This window comes from Myxocyprinus asiaticus, chromosome 18 (assembly GCF_019703515.2).
Source record: "Myxocyprinus asiaticus isolate MX2 ecotype Aquarium Trade chromosome 18, UBuf_Myxa_2, whole genome shotgun sequence".
Taxonomy (NCBI): Eukaryota; Metazoa; Chordata; class Actinopteri; order Cypriniformes; family Catostomidae; genus Myxocyprinus; species Myxocyprinus asiaticus.
The window spans coordinates 10214120-10219728 of record NC_059361.1 but is presented as its reverse complement, the minus strand read 5'-3'; positions in this window follow the sequence as shown (position 1 = coordinate 10219728).

Genomic DNA, 5609 nt, shown 5'->3' with positions numbered 1-5609 from the left:
TTTCGTAAGCACAAACATTCCATCTTTTTTGGTTACTGAGTCATTTACTGATTACATCACACAGGATATGACACTGACCTTATCTATATGACTCTCTTCCTATAATTTTACTGAACTTGTGTTCTGAATCTGAACAAAGGATTCTCATCAGAACAATTCTTTGTAACTTCAAAAGGTCAGGTAAAGTTTGCCTTTTGTATTTACATGGAATGCCCATAAAATATCTCTAATTTAGAAACCAAAAAATTCCAAAAGCACTACTCAGAATACATAGGTAGACGATAAAAGATATTAACTTGCCCTTTTTCCCCAAACAAGTTTTTGCTTAAAATTGATCTGAAGATAAGGTAAAGTATACCTAAGCCTATATTTTATATTTTATGTAGGTGCTATATCTGGTCACTATTACTTTCACAAGCGCTACACTTTTGTTTTGTGACAAATTAAATGATAAAAGTACAAACTCCATGTAGTCTCTCAACTGAATAATTATACATGAATTAGAAATAACTTCCCAGGGGGCCTGGGTAGCTCAGCAAGTATTGACGCTGACTACCACCCCTGGAGTTGCGAGTTCGAATCCAGGGTGTGCTGAGTGACTCCAGCCAGATCTCCTAAGCAACCAAATTGTCCCGGTTGCTAGGGAGGGTAGAGTCACATGGGGTAACCTCCTTGTGGTCGTGATTATGGGTTCTCGCTCTCAAAGGGGCGCGTGGTAAGTTGTGCGTGGATCGCGGAAAGTAGCATGAGCCTCCACATGCTGTGAGTCTCCGCGGTGTCATGCACAGTGAGCCACATGATAAGATGCGTGGACTGACCATCTCAGAAGCAACTGAGACTGGTCCTCCACCACCTGGATTGAGGTGAGTAACCGTGCCACCACGAGGACCTACTAAAGTAGTGGGAATTGGGCATTCCAAATTGGGAGAAAAGGGGAGAAAAAAGAAAAGAAAAAAAAAAGAAATAACTTCCCATAGACAAAAAGAACCACACAACTCATGTTATAACGTAAAGCTTTATCTTAACATACATGTTTAAAGCCCTGAGAACCATGTTATGTCTTGTAGTACTACTGCAAACAAACTCAATGTGTTTAAAGTCACGTTCATTTGTTTTTATGGAAAAGTGCTCCTCTTTTAAATACAATCAGCACAAACCAGTTTAACAAGCATTCACGTAGGGTTTCAACTAAATTTACCTTTTAAGAAGATAATTTTTAAAACTATAATATCAGTAATATTGTTATCACCATGGTCATAATAACATTATTTTATAGCAGTACAAAAATATGCACAAACTCACTGCTCATGTATTCACTGAAGGTCTATACAGCTTTAAACCAAGAAAATGGCAAAAACAAGCAACAACAAAAGAGAAGTTAAATGAGGTAATCAATAAGCATTCGTGTATCGCCAGCTATAATATATGTTCAACAACTCTCAGTACGATTTCAAGCTCTCACAATAAACGCAAAAACCTGCGCATGTGTTCCTGAGTCATTCTGAAAAAGAAAGAAAAATAATAAACTAACACAAACTACCAGGGACTAAAAACAAAATGTTTTTCATTTCGGTTCAAAAGTTTTGCAGACTCCTTTCTAAAAGGTTACCGGTTAGAACAGAATAAAAGAACGGTTAATAATGTTCTTTTTAAAATGACAATACTCTGCGCTAAGGGCTGGGTGAAATATCAATTGCAGTGTTGCCAGATCTCGCAAGAGAAACAAGCAACCTGGTCTGGAAAAACAAGCCCAAAATTAGCCACTTGCCTCACCAAAATAACAATTTTCCTGTGTGGTGGATTTATCAGCATAGACATCATAACAAGCAACCAGTTAATTAGCAGTTAAGTATAATTATAATTACAGATCTGCTTCTGAGTCAAAACCCGGTAGCATCAAATCTGTATTAATGCATCATATCTAACAATAATTCAGTGAAGACTAAGAAATATACTTTTTACCTCTAATAATGTTTTCCTTTTATCTGGATTAACCATGCATGTATATGTAGTAATTATACATAGTAGTGAAAAAGGTCTTCATTCACAGAATGCTTCATCCACAATGAGCCATTAGGCAAAGAAATGTGTGATCAAAAGGATCAAAGCACATTTCATTTTTTTGGGCAACATGAAGTGGTGTAGTTCAAAAAATGTACTTTGATAAACCCTTTAGTTTCACGAAACAATTATCAGAATAAAATTAACTGGTTATAATTGGTTACCAGCATTTAAAAATAAAGTTTTCTCTCCAGAAAATCACTTGAAATTGAAAATCACTTAGTTCCGGTTTTCGGTTACGTTCTGCTAAAAAGTTCATTCATTTTCATTCCTTGAACCGTTTTTAGTCCCTGCAAACTAGAACTAGGCATCTTCCATGTGATTTAATGCTGTTCTTGTAAAAGCACGCTCACACACCAGTATCACAACACTATCATTCTTTGCTTTGTATTAGAGTGCCACCTATAGTTTAACCATGGCTGAGTCAACTTGACATTTTCTGTTTTAAAATCATTAAAAAGAACAAAGACTAATGCAATCTGGTATCTCTCATCTTATGCGCACACAGAGAACAGCAGGGATGCAGGTAAAGAAGACCTAGCTGTCGATGTTTAAGATGTCCAAGATATAAAAAAGAAACATATAAATAAATATAAAAAGATATATGTAAGCAACGTATAACTAGGCCCAATATCCATCATTTGAGAATAAAAGTAAGTTTTTTGGCTATTTAATCCCACTGATTGTTTTCAATCAGCAATAAAATGCAAATCTTTCATGGGTCTGCAGCTCTTTGTGAAATAACAAGCTCAGAGAGAAGACAGTCTGCACGCAGAGTGTCCTCTGGTATCTCAGCAGTGTTTAAGGTATCTACACCTCACAATCTACATCTATTTCCTGACTAAAACATATAGTAATAATGGGAATATTTTTTACTCTTTTACTTTCCGATAACTGTTAGTCACACGTAAACCCAGACGGTATCTGCATGACTTTCTTTCTTCTACCAAACACAAAGATTTTTCTAATATTTCAGCTCTGTAGGTCCATTCAATGCAAGTCAACAGGGTCCAAAACTTTGAAGCTCAAAAAGCAAATAAACACAGCATAGAAGTAATCCATACAACTCCAGTGGTTACATCCATGTGTTCAGAAGTGATATGATAGGTGTAATATGATACATTCTCCTCCCTGCCCAGTAGGTGGCGATATGCACGAAAAATGCGAATTGCCTAAAACAAAGAAGTACTCTTAGGAGAGAAGAGCCCTTGGAGGCATGTTTGAAAGTTGAGATTGATAGTAAAAAAGGACTTAAATATTGATCTGTTTCTCTCCCACACCTATCATATCACTTCTGAAGACATGGATTTAACCACTGGAGTCACATGGATTACTTTTATGCTGCCTTTATGCTTTTTTGAGCTTCAAAGTTTTAGACCCTGTTGACCCTGCATTGTTTGGACCTACAGAGCTGAAACATTATTCTAAAAATCTTTGTTAAGCAGAACAAAGAAAGTCATACATATCTGGGATGGTGTGAGTAAATAGTGAGAGAATTTTCAATTTTGGGTGAAGGGGTAGGGCATCTGTAGAACTTTGAGAATGTTGGGTTTTCCAATTCTCTGAAAATCTGCAGAGCTTTTGGAGAGTTTTTCAGGACACCTCGTTGGTCATGGAACAACATTTCTGTCAAACAAACTTAGACTTAACCCTATCCATAAGTGTAAAACTACCCCAAAAAACATAGGGAAATGACTGGTTAATAAGAATGTTGTTCAAGCCTAAACCCCAGCCAAAACCTGACCCTAACATCTGATTGGTTGATAGGAATGTTGTAATGACTAATAAGGATGTTGATCAAGGATCATGCCATTTGGTCTCAGTAAGCTCACAGGGGCCACCTATTCTTTGAGCTTTCTAAATCAGAATTATATTGAAGTCCTAATCATCATATATAAATCTTATGCGCTAAAAACTGGCCAGTGAGTGAATGCAATATGCAAACACCAACCCTGCACATTTGCACAGTGTTTTTTTTAAATCCAATTAAAACAGAAGAGTTGCAGAAAACAGCGTGAAGCTTCTGGAAGCTCAATATGTGTAAACAATGTGAACTAAATTAATAAAAATCAATTTCCTGAGTATGCGAGAAAAATAAAAACAATATAGCTGATTATCTTATCACCTTCAATATCACCTTATTCGAAAACCTATACATGCCAGTCAATCCAGAAAGACACATACATGCAGGCAAGTATGCATTGTTTGTAGTTTACATGTGTCTTATTAATTCCCTGGTCACCTGACTGATTACACCATAACCATAAAGACACATTTAAATTGACGCATCTCCCATACAGAGTGTCTGGGTGCTGCAGCAGTCACAAACGTTCAGTCTGAAAAACAGCATCAGATTTAGTTGCAGCATCAGTAATTGCATCCTGTATGCATTCAGAGAGTGACCTTTGACCTGTGAAGCCTGACCACTTGGTTTCAGTGGCTAATAATATTTGCAGTAAGAAGCGGCTGGTCTTTGGTATTTAGCTGTGCAAGAACTGAAGGCAGTTTTAGTTAGGTTTGGTTACGGTGAGCTAGTTTGGCCACCTGATTGTACAAATGCAAAAACATCGTAGTTGTGTAGGTTTTCAAATGAGACGTTGCGTAAAAATAAACAGGAAAATTAAAGAAAACAAAAAGATAAAGACACACAGAGAGAGAACATAAGCAGGCCCTTTCCTGTTCAGCTCGAGTTGAGGGAACACTGCAGCCAAACACGGGCAGCATTCCTGATTCTGCGCAACAACTGCAGACAGTTCGGAGCATTTCCGGGGAGCATGTTTACATCCCCTTGGCATGGCAGCATGAGGTATGTAGTGTAGATCTCCATGGAGTTTGAGGTATACTTCACAACAACAGTCTTGTCCATTTATTCTACATTCTTGAGTGATTATCATAATATATCGTCTTTAAAAACAACGTCAAAACATCACAGTACTTCCTGAGAGAGACGCATTCCTGTTACAAAAAGCAAAAATGTGATCGAAAACAAACATCAGGCCATGACTGAACAGTCAAAGTGGATTCACTCTCTCTAATATAAAATAAACTGAATAAAAGAGCTTATAAAACTCCCCGATCACTTGAGCGTCCAGTAATGATCATGTAATAGAGATCCAGACTACTTAAGAGTCTGAAACTCACACACGGTTTCACTAAACCACTACTCGTTTACTGGACTCGTATAGACCTCCCATTAATTCGACTGGTCTTCTATACATTGCAGAATATCCCAGGAGGATCTGAAGTCTGTGTATTATAAGGTCTGAGGTTTTGTTCTGGTTGTGGAATGATTGGACTGAGAACGTTTAAGCGTAAAAGTGGTATTTCACTACAAAATTAAAAGAAACAAGAAATTATATTTGTATTACATATAGAAAGTGAAGCCTATTGACAACTAAGCACATTTTTACCTACCATTTTCATTATAATAATACAAAATTGTAATGCAAAAATAAAAAAAAATAAAAAAATATATATATATATATATATATATATATATATATATATATATATATATATATATATATATATATATATATAGACTCATT